The 16,148-nt window shown below is 37.7% G+C and overlaps 2 protein-coding genes and 1 pseudogene across 15 annotated transcripts in view; 1 reads left to right on the top strand and 2 right to left on the bottom strand.

The window, feature by feature from the left end:
* Positions 1-16,148, bottom strand: part of LOC147829973 (uncharacterized) — a 145,180-nt gene that overhangs the window by 63,544 nt on the left and 65,488 nt on the right. For 8 of the 13 annotated variants that reach the window (XR_015447212.1, XR_015447204.1, XR_015447214.1 and 5 more), the window contains exons 3-4: positions 1,944-2,157; positions 1,051-1,146 (exon numbers count right to left, since the gene is read on the bottom strand). The gene's annotated coding sequence lies outside the window, so the exon portion shown is untranslated. The remainder of the gene's footprint in view (positions 1-1,050; positions 1,147-1,943; positions 2,158-16,148) is intronic. The other 5 variants (XR_015447213.1, XR_015447203.1, XR_015447210.1 and 2 more) reach the window with 1 other exon arrangement.
* The window catches only part of LOC110344459 (uncharacterized), a 155,986-nt gene that overhangs the window by 105,456 nt on the left and 34,382 nt on the right, over positions 1-16,148 (top strand). The window lies entirely within an intron of this gene.
* Positions 3,957-4,055, bottom strand: LOC147829974 (U4 spliceosomal RNA; annotated as a pseudogene).

Below are 16,148 nucleotides of genomic sequence, written 5' to 3'. Positions count from 1 at the left end.
AAACAGAAACTCAACTTGGACAACCTGCACTGAACTCAGGGCTGCCGCCTCTACCCTAGGATAAATTGCATTGATTATATAGGTTACAGAGCTGTGATCGGCACCAGAGAAAAGATACTGTTTTAACATTGTCAAATTTCTGAAGTGTCACACAGCACAATAGGGAACAGCTCATTTAATTTTAGTTTGTAAGTTAAAGCAGAAGACCAAGATGATAAATCCAAAAATGCCCCCAAATACTTAAATTAGTACTATTATTAGTTACACAGAATGGTCAAAATTTATAATACTAAAAACATCTAACCTACCTTCAGAAAAGAAGGATCAAAAGCTCAGATTTAGAAAGTTAGTCATCCTTAACACAAAGAAGGTAGAATATCTGGCCTCTTTTTCCTTTAATGGTATAAGTACCTTTACAATTACAACAGGTAATTTTTCATTGTTTCAGCCTATTTTTATCCCTCTGAGGTTTTAATTTCATTTTCAGCTCTACATTTTCTAGTGCAATTAATATCTTCTTCTCAAAAAGCCAAAAATAACTTTGAACATTTGAGATGAACAAGTTGCTTAGGCCTCCTGGGTGGGAAGTCTGGAGAATTCCTCAGAACCCCTGTCTGGGAGTCTGGGGCACAGCACACCCGTGTGTCTGCCTGCAGCCCTGGGTTCCCTCTCCAGGGCCTCTCCACAACAGCTTGCTGGAGCTTCATTTATCTTAGGAAGAGAAGTGGTGGAGTGGAGCCTGCCTGACTCTGGACCTGTGATTCTGAGGTGGACAGAGTCCAAGATTGTTGTCCAGTCCATTAAGCAATCCCTTTTAGCTGAAGGGGTTCATCTATCAATCTCGCTTTTCAGCCAGTAATCTACTTATTTACAGGTTTAATTACATTTTCAGGTCACCTGAGCATTTCTCCTAGATATTTAATAAAATAAGTCCTTCTTTTACTTATTTTACAAAAGTTTATTTTACACAGTTTATTTTACAAAATCTGCCCACTATTGGAATGGGGAGGGGCAGTTACTTATAAAAAGATAAACGAGTGAGATTTCTACCTTCAAAGTGTCCAGAGTTGACAGAGAAATTATTTGGGTCTCAGGCACAGTGACGATAGCAGATTGATCTGAAACTGCATGTAGCAGCCACCGTCCCTGAAAGAGAAAGTCAAATATTGATTTCCTGGTGCTTTTATGACCCATTTAACAACAGGCATTTTGGATTGGTTATGTCTTAGGGCTGGAGAGTATTTTCCAGCCAGCCTGCTTCTGAGCTCCTCTTAATTATCTTCTCTGAGATCTGGGTAAAAATTGATGTTCAGCCTTGGCCTTGAACACACACACACACACACACACACGCACACACACACACTAGTAAAGGGGACCAAACAACTTGGAGTACCTAACACTAAGTCAGTTTGGATGGAAGTTATTCATACATTTTTCCATAACTACTCTACTAAATTGTGTGAGGGGAGGTCCATCGGATATGTCTGCTAACAAATTCTCACTAATTGACATCGAGCCAGTTAATTTCTATATAATAAGTGTTGAGTGATTCGCGGCCCAGCCCCACCAGCCAGGGCTGGGTCTCCTCAAAGCCCTCTACCTGCTTGGCTCTCCACACGGAACATTCCACGTTTTGCCAAATTTTCAAAAATGCTGGGAGTCAGAACAGCAGTCTTAATCTCCAGCTCTTTGGGCTACTAATTATGCAGCGAAGGGTATAAAGAGGGCTTTACAAATCACGGTTTCCATTAGGAAGGTGTTAGAAACCGGTCCACGGGATGCCCCTCCCGTCAGAGCTAAGCGGCGGTTCCCCGGGGAGGCTGTGCTGCTGCGCGTGCTTTAAGCGGGGCTTCTGTTCTGTTTCCCCAGCACTTGGAAGGGAAACAAAACCGGCCTAATGAAAAACACACACGGGAAATGCTTTATTATTTCATCATCCTCACCTACTGCGCTCTGGCTCCGCTCCGTGATTAGGAAGGCCTTTTTCCCTCCAGAAGCGGCCGAGTGGAGTGGTAGGAGACTGATACTCTGTCATTTCCTGTCAGAGCGTTTTGGAGGAATTTGCTCTTATTTCCTCCTGGCCACATCCCCCTGACGCCCATCTCTCTCTCCTCAGCCTCAGCATTGGCCACACGCCCCACAGTTCAGTTGTGCTAACTGCAAAACACAATACGTCAGAAGTTGAGGGGTGGGATCCATGGAAACTCTGCGGCAGCAAAAACCATCAACCTCTAACCTACAAATGCTGAGAAATGGGTCAGAACCAAACCAAATGGATCCTGACCTCGGAGAGGGCTGAGGAGCCCCGGTCCTGGGGAAAACGTGGGTTGTTGTGTTTATTTAAGGGGGAGGGTACTGAAGACAGGTAGAATATTAATTCAGACTCTAATCTTCCCACGTGCATTTTCTTGACTTTTCACCAGAATGGAGAGTCAGATAGCAAGACATTCCCCAAATCTCATTGGACCTTTAGCCAGTGAATAACCCTTCATAAAAATGTCTCCATTTCTTTACTCCACACAGGGTGAAACCTGCATATAATAGACAATGCATTTATTCACTTGGCATTCAGCAACCCCCAACCACCAAACAACCCAGGCATGGTCAAGCAAGTATGGCTACCGGGAAAACTGGAGAGCTTTAGCCAGACCCAGTAGGGCCACCAATACTTGTCTGTGGTAATGTATCAGTAACAGCTTTTTTTCTGTTATTACTGTTTGGCATCTTTTACATAGAAGATGCTTAATAAATACTTGGCATATGTTCAACAAGCATATGAGTGAGTTTTACTGTATATGAGAGGGGAGAAGTCTAAACCATCACCCTGGTTTTGTGGAAATGGCACTGTGTGCCTCCATCCATGCTCCTATTTATTGCCATTTTCTGGAGGGTCAGCACCACATACTGCCAACGTTAACTTGTAAAACTCTTTGAATATGGTTCTACAGGCTATTCTTTGTTGATGAAATTTCAATCAGACCACCTTGTAATGGGTAGCTGTTTGCTAGTATCTGTTGAAGTACTATCAATGCCATGGGTACTCAATATTATTTCTTTAGAGTTTACTTGAATATATAGTTTCTTCTCAATTACTGTTTGTTGACTACTGCAAGGAACAGGTATAATATTGGTTAAATCCTGAAGAAGTTTGTTTGGGTGCCTTATGGTGAGAAGTGTTTTAGATGTGTAGTTCCATCTATATGCATGTTAGTCCTGCCTTGATTTAATCCCCCAATGGAAATGTAGAAGTAATCATGTAAAATAGCTTGTCTAATGAAAAAGTTTTGAGATGAGGACAAAATGACCCTCCAAAGTGAAGCAAGTGAATGTGCTTGTCACCACTAAACTGGCAGGAGAGTTGTGTTCTGTATGTCTGTATTTCATTTTGAGGGATTAACAAAGCTCGTTAATCCCATCATAGTTGATAACTGCAAAAACATGAGAATCCTGAAGATACTAACATATGGTTATAATGAAAACAATTTTTAACGTGAAAGGGCTAAAAAGTGAAAGTGCTAAGGAAAAACAAACCTTACTCATCAATGTGCAGTGAAACATTTGGCAGTAAAAATTCAGAAGGATAGGGGGTAATCGTCTAACATTCTGGAAAGGTCTGTGGCAAGCAATGAACAATTGTTGCCAAGAAATGGATGAAACTAGAGCTATTTTTGTCTGGGCTGTTCCAGTGGTTTTCAACCCTCACTGTGCTTTTGAATCACTCAAGGAACTTTTAAAAAAATACTGCCTCTGGAGCCTCACCCCAAACCAATTAAATTAGAATTTCTAGTGTTGGAACACAGGCAACATCAATTTTTAAAGCTCCCCACATGATTACAATTCACAGTCAAGCTTGGACCACTGCAATAGTTCTCAAGTTTTAGTTTCAGAATCACCTGGAGACCTTATGAAACTATTAACCTGCTGGACCCAAACTGCAGGGTTTCTGATACACTAGGTTTGGGGCAAAGACTAAAAATTTGCATTTTTTAAAAAATTAGCAATAATCGTGCCTCGGATAAACCTCATTGGCTGTGATACTGCCATTGCGCAAAGCTAAAAATTTGCATTTTTAACAAGTTTCCAGTTGCTGTTGCTGCTGTTTTGGGAGTACACACTGAAAAATAATGGACTAGAGACTCTGCCTTCAAGGTTTGGATCCTATGAATCTGGTAGCAGCTCAAGAGAAACCTAAGAGTTTGTTTCTAACTTCTTGGTGATAATACACTTGATAAAAAATGTTTTTCCCTCTGGTGATTAGTTTTTCAGTCTCAAGGGCCATTCCAATCTATGCACAGTGAAGTTAAGTACTGGAGCAGCATGTGAGATACACAGCTGCTGAACTGTTTGCTAAGACAGGTGAGTAGATCAGAGAGGATTGTGATGGGCCTCACCAGGATTTCAATGTAGATAAAAAAGCTCTGTTTTAGGAGATGATATCAAATAGAACATATATCAACAAGGAGAAAAGAATGGCTGATTTTAAATCATGGCAGAAATTTATCTTGGGATTTTAAGTTCATATCCTTCCCTCACCTGAATTTTACAACCTGATCTAAGCATTTGTTTGGAATTTCTATATTGGTCAATGATAATTTGCTCTTTATAACATTAAACATGTGACAAGCACTTAAAGAGAAGTATGATATTCATTCAAAATTACTAGAGAGTTTAGACTTCAAGAATTTGACTTTGAATAGTTAGAAATCCGGTAAAGATTATGACTTCAAGCCCATCCCAATTGCTGCTAATTCTTAGCCAATAATAGTTTCTTGCCAATAACTGTTTCCAGGAAGAGCCCTGTTTTCCCTTCCATAGCCATCCGTCTGTGGCCGCCATGTCCAACTTCTCAGTGCCGGCAGAAACAGAGACAGCTCGTGGGACCACCACACAGGCCTGGCAGGGGAGACCATCTCCATCTCCAGAGCTCTGGTGGGCGTGGCCAGTCTTTCCTTTCCTCCAACTGACGCCTGTCATTCCTTGTGGTCACCTTTCGGTTCTCACAAGCCAATAGCACTTCTAACCTCATGTTTTCTAAACACAAGTTCTTCAGCAGTTACACAGCTTAGCATTTCTAAAGCTTTATATTAAGAAGCGAAACCATGTCTTCATGCTTCCTCTTCTAAAAATTTTTTAATGATGGTGAAATTAGTCTAGTAGAGAGATTATAAGCCATGTGTGACTTACTGGGACCTTTGGGTTTCCATGGGCAGGTCAGTGTTCCTCGTGTTACATCCAAACCAGCTCTTTCTCTCAACCTTCTTATTAAATTGTGTGATACTTAGTTTTTTCATTTTTAGTGATAGGCAGAGAAAGGGTCTTTTAACTTGTTTTTAAGACCTTATGCTACCAACAGTCATTGGATTTATCTTCTACTTTGGAATTTGTTGGCTTTCATGTAGAAAACTTCTAAAATAACCCATGAAGCATTAAAATATCAACTAAAGGTAAAATGATGGGGTTGTGGCTGCTTCATAAAGAGAGAATTGGACCATATGTGTGAAGAAGTCAAAGGAAAATATGCATTTTGATGGTTTAATCTTATACCATATTTAAGAATAAGTGCTCCAATACATTTGATCTGACTAAGTAAATCAGAAATTTTAGAAATAAACTGAGCAATGCTCTAATTAACAAGGTATTGATCAGAAATTCTGGGAGTTTGAAGAATAAATCCTTACTTAAAAATTTCAAAAGAGAAAAAAATGTTTTATTCATTCTATATCTCATCTTAGTAAATGAATCAATAAAATAAAATGTATCCTTTTACCACCTGCTGCGCAAGCACAAGGACCGGAGTTCAATCCCCAGTACCAAAAAAATAAATAAATAAAATAAAATAAAATAAAATGTATCCCTCTAAAATGATAAATCTTGTGCTTTTAATCAAGGTCTACCAAATGTGGAATTCAATGTAGTTCTTATTAAGTTTGTCCTTCAATGTCAGATTAACCTAACAATTGCCAAGCAATAGCTTCAATTTGTGCAGGGGAGGCATAACAAAAATAAAAAGGAAAGGGCTCACCTTCATAATACAGCAAAGGTACATGGATCCTCTTTGTTATTTAAACGTTAGATACTTAGAATATAAAAATATCCTGTTGCTGTCAGATTTTGCTTGAACACATTTTTCTTTTAAAAATTTTTTTTCCAGTAAAGCTGTGGGAGATTTTTCTTTTGTGGTATTTAAAGTAAGATAAAGTTTAGCTGATTTCTTTCCCTGTCTATCCCCTTCCCCCTCCAAAGGCTTAATAACCACAATCCTAAGATTTATGGTGAGTGAAAAAGAAAAATAAGTAAATTATCTGACTGAGGAGCCATTCTTCCTTTCTCTACCCATACAGACTATTTTAAATGCTGCTAGCAGCAGTCTAATTAAAATAATTTCTGTCAGAAGTCTGTGAAATATGCAGCCACAGCCCAGCTCAATGTTCTCGAGCAGGAATGACAAATCTCTGCTTAATTGGTACTTAATATGGCAGTGCAGGATTAGTAATTCTCCAGGATAAAAGGAGATAACAAATGGAAATCTCTTGCTTGGGGCAGGGCGCCTTGGAAGATGAACAGACCAAATGGTGCTTACCCCCAAACAGTTCCTATCAAGGGCTGTTATTTTGGCCATCATTTATGAAATAACAGACAATTAATGCACATTTTATGGCTAGCTTGAGTCCTAATTAAATACAACTATGTACAAAGAATGTGAGGGGCCCAACTTCCAAAGACCAAAATAAATGCTGGCAGAATTATGGTGACCAGCAGGGCTCTAGCTCATCTTGTTATCCTATCTAAGAGATAAGCACCTTGGGAAGGGATAAGCTACTCCTGAGGTTCAGTCACAAGCTCAGCTTCATAGTGCATTTTAGAAAATTTGAAAATGCAGAAGGATAGAAGAGAGAAATTTTTCCATAGTCCTGTCAGACTAACATGGCCGTCACTCACTAATCGGGGCATTTTTCTCTCTGTTTCTATTCCAGTGCATAGGTTTTTATGTTTTACTTATTCTACAGTCTGTATAGCACATTCTGTGCTTTTCTTTTTTTCACTTAATATCAAATACACACACACATATATATTTTATTAAAACCTTAGTATAATATCACTTTAATATTTACACAGTATTCTCTCACGTGGGAAGTAGGAGCTACTGTTGAATTTGTGTTGACTTTGGTCAGGTGCCATTCTATGAATTTCACATGTATTAGCTCATTAAATCACACAGTAGTCCTGTATTAGAGATTTTATCATATACATTTTGTAGATGAGGACATGGATGCACAGAAAGATTTTGCTAATAGTCCAAAATTATATAAAGTGTTTAGTGGAGTTAGGATTTGAATAAGAGCAATCTAACAACAAAAAACATAGTTTCAATCCCCATTCCTATCCCATTTCCTTGATATAATCAGATAATGCTCTAGATGTAGGTCAGTAAACCTTCTCCATAAATGGTCAAATTGTAAGTATTCTACACATTGTGGGCCACATGTAGTTTATTTGTAATTTTAGATGGAGACTAGCTATGTTGCCCAAGCAGGCCTTGAACTTGAGATCCTCCTTCCTCAGCCTTCCCGGTAGCTGGGGTTGCAGGCACACACCACTGTACCCAATTTACCACATAAAATCCCTAAGACATTGACATCTTCTTCTCCTTCTTTTTCTTCTTCACATTTTAAACATTTAAAATCCATTCTTAGCTTACTAGACACGCCAAAATAGACCATGAGGCAAGTTACCTCATAAACCATAATTTAACAGCATCACTTGAGATTAAAACTAAAACCTGAATGTGTGAGAAGCAATTAAAATAATTCATTTTTTAAAAAGTTTTTGACACTGGAGAAACCCAATAAGTCATTTGATTGACTGGATTATTTTCATTTTGTTTTATATTATTAGCATGACGTACTACATATGCATTTTGTATGTACACATATATATATAATGGCAATTGAACTGACTTAAAATGTTCACTTTCATCAAAACTTTAAAGAGTAATTGTGATACGAAGTCAGCTCAAGACCAGAATGAATTTGTTCTTTGTAAATCTCATAAAATGAATAGACAATCATAAATTTCAATTTACTCTTTAATTTATATTTTTGAGGATTGCATCAAATTCTGGGAACTCTGCTACTTCCCTTGTGGGAGCCATTCTCAAGCAGTGGCCCCAGAACAAGCAGCACTGACATTTTCTAGCATCATCTTATTTGCACTGCAAGTCCTTAGGCTCTGTGCCAGGATTATTGAAGGAAAAACTCTGAACGTGGGGCTCATTCAATTTTATCAGCCACTATTTGAAGGAAATCTAATTCCAAACATTTCATTTTTTGGAATAAGGCTGAGTGTTGCATGCACACACATGTTCACATGAACAGAAGGACTACCTGTAAGCTAAAAATGTCCCACATTATGGTATATTTTGATCCGCCAGCATTTAGACCAGCCACAAGATTAAGAATGAGCATGTTTTAGAGTTGCATATGCATCTTATACAAGTGCATGAATGGATCTTTACTGCCATGCCTATCTTGTTATATGACACAGCAATGATTTTGTCATGGCTATTTCCTGGTTCAGTATTTCCACATGACATTAGAGGACTAAGGACTTATGTACTGAAAACTTCTTTTTAAAGATTACTGAAAGCACTACACCTAAAACTTTATAAGATAGGAAAAAGTATGTTGTTAAAAGAAACGAAGAAATAATGGCTGAAAACTCCCCAAATTTGGTGAAAGATATAAACCCAAAGAGTTAAGTTCAGTGAACTACCTACAGGATAAACTCAAAGAAACTCACATCATAGCCAAATTACTGAGAACTAAAGACAAAGGAAAAAATCTGGAGAGCTTCCAGAGGAAAATGGAGTATTACACATAGGAGAACAAAGATTTCTCATAAGACACCTTGGAGAAGGGGGGGAAGTAGTGTAACAGTAGTTTTCAAGTACTGAAAGAAAAGCTATATCAACACAGGATTCTGTATTTAGAGACAATATCATTCTGAAATGAAGGCAAAATAAACATTCTTAGATGAAGGAAAACTTAGGTAATTCATTGCTACAAGAAGTTTTTCAGAAAAGGAAGTGATATCAGGAGGGAACTTGGGATGTCAAGAAGGAAAAGAATGCCTCAGAAATGGCAAATACCTGGATATATAGACTATCCTGTTCTCTTGTTTAAAAGAGGTTGAAAGGTTGAAAAGGAAAACACTATAACATTGATAGAGTTTTCAATATGGGTAGATATACGCCAACTCCAACATCATAGGGGAGGGAAAAAGATCAGTAAGGTGGCATGTTTACTACATTTGCTTGAAATGGCAACATATTAAGTGTAAGTAGATTATAAGAAGTATATATTATATAATCCCTAGAACAACTGCAAAAAAATCAACAACCATATGAAGGGTTATATTCAAAACCATAATAAACAAAAATAAACTTCTAAAAAAGTTTCTATAATACAAAAGAAGGGAGGAAAGAGGCTTCATAAAAAGCAATGAAAAAATTAAATATAAAAAAAACCCTTAAATATAAACATTGCAATAATTGCATTAAATATAAATGGTCCATCTACATAAAGTGTAGTGGCATACAACCTGTGATCCCAGTTACTCAGGAGGCTGAACCAGGAGGATTGAAAATTCAAGGCCAGTCTGGGCAAGTTAGCAAGACTCTGTCTCAAAATAAAATAAAAAGGACTAGAAATGTAGCTCAGTGCTCCCTGGGTTCAGCCTTCAGTACCACAAGCACAAACAAACAAAACAATAAAAAAGAGTGACAGAATAGATTTTATTTCCTATTGTACTGCAGATTGAATCCAGGGCCTTTGCACTGCAGTATAGTACATCCCTAGTACTACCCCCACCCCGCCCCACCATTTAAAAAATATATGATATTGTCTAAGTCACTAAGTTGCCCAGGTCAGGCTTGAACTTGCAGTCTTGCTGCCTCAGCCTCCCAAGGGTGTTTGGATTACAGGCATGTGCCACCGTGCCTGGCTGAATTTTTATTCTTTTAAAATCAGGAACTTTCCCCACCCCACTACATGTTTTCTATAGGAAAATCGCTTCGCGTATAATAATGTAGGTAGAGTAAAAGAAGATAGAACAGCTATACAACCCAAGAACACAATTGAAAATGCCACTTCCATCTGCTTTTCCTGGTAAAATGCCACTTAAGAGCTCTGACATCACAATATGAGGTGTATCTATGTAAGTACTTAAGTGAAATCCGTAATTTACTGTTTTGGGGTAATCAGCTTTGCTCAAGCTATTTCTTATTTTCACTTGAGCTAAATACAAGCTTAATTATAAATCTTCCTTCTGTCATTTCCAAGGGGAGCTTACATATCCATGAATGCTTTTGCGCAGTGACAAACACTGCTAAGTACAAAGATTGATTTTAATTCTAAGGCAAAAATCAACCTGAATATTCACATATAATCCTTTAAATTGAGAGAAACACACAGTCCCCAAGCTCGCATGTGGCTCTGAGTGTTTATTAAGCATCATAAATACATCAGATTTGTCCACGAGCTCACAGGTAGACATGCACACACAGGCAGGTCACAGCTCCTTGGAAAGCCACCCATGTTCTCTTCCTCGGCTAAGGTAAGTAACACATGGTTCCTGTCAGTAGCACTCATTTAGAGAGATAAAAATCCGGCAACAGCTAAGTTCAGCCCCTCTCCAGTGGCCCTTTCCTTTGATTTCCAAGATATCAAGTGACTGTTCACTAAACCCTATAATTGCCAATGTTACCCAGTCCTACCTTGAAAAGAAGTGGAAAGAAATGGTCCATTTCAAAAATCGCTCCCAGTGCACTGCATAATTAACCCATCTTAATTATTTAGATTAGTAGCTTTCATAGTTAATTTTTTAAGGAAAGAAAAAAAATCAAGAGACACTAGTGTTGATTAACTGTGCGCAAAAATTTGAAAAATAATTTAGGGACATAGCATAATGTTTATTATTAATTTTCAATATCAAACATATTTAGTAGCAGAATAATAAGCGATAGTCATGGACATGGGAAGTTTCTTAAGAACTCTTAAGGATATAAAGCAAGAATTGTTTTCTTCAAACCTGGCTTGAATTCAACTTGGAACATTGTTTTTTTTTTCTTTTTGTTCTTCCTGTCCTTAACTTTTCTTCTGCAATGTGAAAATACAAGGCAGATGTCTTCATCTCACTGGAATGCTTTTAACCTTAATGAAGGGTTGTAATAAATCAGTGCCTTTCGACCTGCTTTCTATCATCAACACAGGCATACTTTTTAAGGTAATAGTCTCCACAGAGATTATTAGAAATAATTAGGACAAGCTAGAACTTATAGTTAGTTGTATGCTAATAGACATAATTGCCATTTGTTAACTATCTTTGATATGTAAAAAGTTATCTTGCTCATTTGTCTAGAAGCTATAGTCAGTACTGGATAAGACTTTTTTTTACAAGGGGCCATCAAAAAGATTGTTATGTTGGAATATGTGTTTATGTGAAACTCAAGCAAAGATTATTAAAGCATAGTTGGGTGATTTTGAGATCATCTGTATGTGATTTTACACATACAGATTATATCAACTGACAAATAATTAAGCAAATAAAGAACATTTTTCATTTTAAGCTTTTCTTATTTAATATTATGAAATTAGAAAGTACCTTTTCTTAGCTAAAGGATTTCAATAAATCACATTTTGTACTTTTTGTTTACTCACGATTCCTAGATGCCAATTTCTTCAATAAACAAAATTCTAGTACACTGAACTCCTCTCATTAATACAGCGAAGAAAAATAATCTGCAAAACTGCAGCCCAAAAGGGAGAGGAGGTATAAATAACCTCATAAAATGTGACGTCTTGGTGACCTATTTTCCGTGGATGAAATCTGGAGATAGCAAAACATATCGCTACTTTCTAAAGTCACATGAATTAAGATGCACCATGGATTAATGCTCAAACCTTGGACTAACAATGACTGAAGCCAAAGATGTGATAGGTTTGAATAAGTTTTGCAGTATACTAAGCAAAGATAAATTTTTCTAATGGCGACATCCATAAGAAAATTTTACAGGGCAAACTAACTACCTATCTTGATTCCCAAATGTTTAAAAAGCTGTTTCTGACTTCCAATGAATCAAATCTACTCACTCACCTTTCAAAAGGCCATAAAGTTTCATGTGTATGGAAAATCATGAGACTTTATGGGCCTCCTTCTAGGGCAAGGAACACTGAGCTACCCCAACTCTGTGGAATGCCTCTGTCAGTTTAGCTTTCCCTCCCATCTGGGCAACCTGGCTACAGAAGCTTTTCATGTATTTTAGCAGACAGGGTTAATGCAATCTCAAGACTGAATCCCTAATATCAACTCTGACATTTAGAAAATTGCTTGCCTTGTTGAACCTCAGTCTTGTAATTTTTGAAATGGGGCTGACGGAAGGCTGAGGATGTGTGTGTAATTGCTAGCGAGCAGCAAAGTGATATACAACTTTTGGTGCAGGCTGTGCTGGGTATTGTAGATGCTACTGATGGCTGCTTTCAGTGACCATCTAACCATCAACATTCATGACTTGCTCTTTCCCTTTCCAACTGATTCCAATACAGCACATCTTTCTTCAGTCATAACTCCAGTCAGAGGTGGATGGGATCTCAAAACTGATCTAGTTTAAACTCCTCATGCAGTTTGAGAAAAAGAAGCTAAGAGAAAAAAACCCAAGGTCCATCAAGGAATCAAGATTTGGATCTTGGTCTTTAAATATGGGTTTAATATTTCCCCATTCATTTGTTTCACAAACATGTTTTGTTTTGTTTTGGGTACCAGGGATCGAACTCGGGTCCTTGCGCTTGCGCAGCGGGAGGCGAAACCACTGAGCTAAATACCTGGCCCTTCACAAACATTTGTTGAACACCCATTAAATGCTAGTCCCAGGATTTCTGTAATCTAGGGAGAGCTAGGCTCCTTCCTAAACCCATGCTCAACAAAAAGAAGGTCATGTTCAGTTTTCGTGTCAAGATTGTGATACCCAAGTTCTAGCACCTGGAAAAATTAGGGTCTGGCATCTCCCTGGAACTTGTGGAGTTGGTGATGAACTTGGATCTCAGGCTTCAGCTACGGGTTTACATCAATCAAAGAAATTGAAGGCAGTGAAAGCCAACGTCCAGCCTGTGCAGAATTTGGAGAAAACGCTCAGTGCAGAGCATATGGTCCTACTGCTCAGAGGGGAATTCTGCCTAAGCCAACAAAAAGCCACATGAAAAATAAGCAAAAGCATCCCAGAAACCAGACTCTGACAAATGTGGATGATGCGATGTTTGAAGACATGGTCTTCCTAAGCGAAAATGTGGACAAGAGGATCTGTGTGAGACTGATGAGTCTATGCTCAAAGGTTCATTTAGACAAAGTACAGCCAGGATCAAGGTGGAAATTTCTTCCAGTGTGTATAGAATTTGGAATTTTGAATATCCAGACTTTCAACTGTTAAACAAAAATTACTAAAGAATCATTCAGTTTTTTTAAATGAATAAATATAAATACATAAACTAAATTGTCTATGAATAAATCAGAATAGTTTTCAATGCTACTGTCTGTGGCTGACTTAACATTGTGACCATATTTAAATCATTGTTAGATCACATTTTTATAGTTACACTAGCACTTTTCTATTATTGTTATTGCTATCACTGTTATTATTGCTAAGGAAGCCTTCCTTTAAGTGAGCACTTAGAAAGAGGTTTAAGGTAGAACTCCAGAGAAAAGCAGGGCTGCTCCAGATGAAGGAGGAGCCCCCAGCCCAGGACCTCCTGAAGTACTCCAGCCAAACCTTTACACCTCAAGGGTACCAGAGTTTGAGAATCACTGCATTGCATGACTCTTTCTTAAGTGTTTACATGTCTGGATAGAGCTCAGAAATATTTATTATCATTTTAAGAAGCCAGAGAAGTTTTATTTTCCCAAAAAGGTTAAACAGTGTTTCTTTCCATCATTATCTGGTTTTATGGGGTAAAGTCAGTGAATAAGGACTTTGCATTTCCTCTTTGGAAGATGCTCTCTTTGTGGCTGTGTGTGTTGCTTTGGCTGGCAGGCTACTACTATGAGATTATTCAATCTGCAAATGAGGGAAGGTGTTGTGGGCCCAGTCATAGTCTGCAATGACCTAATAAGGATGCTAACAAAATCATTTCAGTATTTAGCAGCTTCGAAGTCTTTTCTCCCAGGAGGTGTGTGGTGGTTTTGGTGAAGCTCTTTCACCACTACAGCATGCCACCAGTCAAGACTATTACAACGGGAACACTGTAGAGCAGGTGACAGTCAGTTTGTCAAAATAAAAACACACTAAAGGTAGATATTAATAAAGCTTGCTACGGAATCTGAAACAGTTGACTTTGGTTAAGAAGAGGTATGTGACATGCAAGAAACTGTTTTGAATTGAAGGATTTTGGAAAAAGGCTAGTTTTAAAACACAATATACTTCAACACACTGATTTATTTTATAAAGGAAGGACATAACAGAAGAAAGACTTCTTTTGAATAATTCAGTTTGGAATTATCATTGATCCAAACTACTTTTTGCACTCTTACACTCGATCTATAGGCTAAATGGTCCATTTATTCCTAAGATTAATGCATAACAACTCTGATTTACATGTACCTTGGACTAAACCCATATCTGTCAACTATTTGGAGGAATATGGCCAATATTTTGGTTCATGTTTGGGTTATGAAATGTAGTCTTGCTTTAACTATGCTTTTTTACTGAGACATTTTATTATGAAGAAAGCTCTACTTTCCTCCTTGTGCTCAGTGAAGCAGATCAGCCCAACTGGTCTAATCCCCAGGACTTTTCATACTAAATTACTTATTTTTCTTGTTCACAAGAAAAAATGAAAACAATATTTCCATTCTGTATGACTCTGCAAGTAAATTATGTAGAATTAAAGCAGTATTGCCTGTAGTGTTATTACATGGATATAATTGGACAATGAGGGGCTGGTGCTATAAAATAACACTATTTTTATCCAAAATAGACTGCTCTTATTTGAATATGATGTTTTTTCATTTTCCTATTTTTGAGATAGCATCCAAAGAGTTTAATTTTCCCTATTTTGTTTGCATGGTATATATATATGTATATATGGGTATATATATTATATATATATATATTATATATATATGGGCAAGAAAAAATGATTGACAACTCTAAGTGTTTTCTGAAAAGACAGAAGCGAAATTTCATATTTTCAAAGTGTTCCTTAAGAGTTAAGAGTGAGCATCGTCCCTCCTCGTGACCAGCTTGATTCCTAAAGATGTGCTTTAGGATTCTAAAGACCAGAGTCATTTTTACTTCCTACAGTAAGCCAGGCTTGCCCACTGACAAGGGGCAGAATTCTCCAGAGAGGAAATTCCAGCCACTGTCTGAAGGATGAGCTGAGCACTGAGACAGCCTAGTCGGGTTTGCTTCCTTTCACACACCACAATCTAGTGTTTCAAATGCCAGTCATTACAGGAAACAAATGCAAATAAGGAGTGGCTTTATGTTCCCTATCAAAATTCTGTTACAAGGAAAACATCACATCCACAAGAGTCTGGCTTAGAAGAGTGTTTACTTCTCTCCCTACTCTGCTTCCTTATCTACCATTTATGTCTCTTTTACGCTAACCTTACCCAGGTACAATAGACCAAAATAGGGAGACTGAGGTAGAGGTGAAAATGAATGGAAAAGTAGCTGATGCCCTATCTCAGCTTATTCACTGTCTCGCTGAACAAACAGGTAAAGCGGGGCCCTGCTTTACTGGTGTAGAGATAACAGCACAGCAAAGGGCTCAAATGAAAGATCACAAGTACACCAATCCGAAATTGGTGTCTTTCTGGACAAGCAATTGGACAGTGTATTTCCCAAATCCTTGGTATCAACAGGTGCAGTATGGGAATTTATTCTAAGGAAAATAATCATAAATGTGTACCAAGATTTGGCTACAAAAGTGTTCATTGCAGCTTTGCTCTTAACAGTGTAAAACTGGAAATGACCTCAGTTTCCAGCATATGGTTTAAAATATAATCACACATAAAATGCTAAACAACCATTAAACAACAAGGCCATCAATGAATATTTAATAAGATAGAAAGATTCTGTGATATATTAACAAGTGAAG

This window comes from Heterocephalus glaber, unplaced genomic scaffold (genome assembly GCF_053883595.1).
Source record: "Heterocephalus glaber isolate CG9 unplaced genomic scaffold, H.glaber_assembly_v1.0 deba00000347, whole genome shotgun sequence".
Classification (NCBI taxonomy): Eukaryota; Metazoa; Chordata; class Mammalia; order Rodentia; family Bathyergidae; genus Heterocephalus; species Heterocephalus glaber.
Note: the sequence above shows the minus strand (reverse complement) of the source record. Positions and strands in the feature narration are given on the sequence as shown.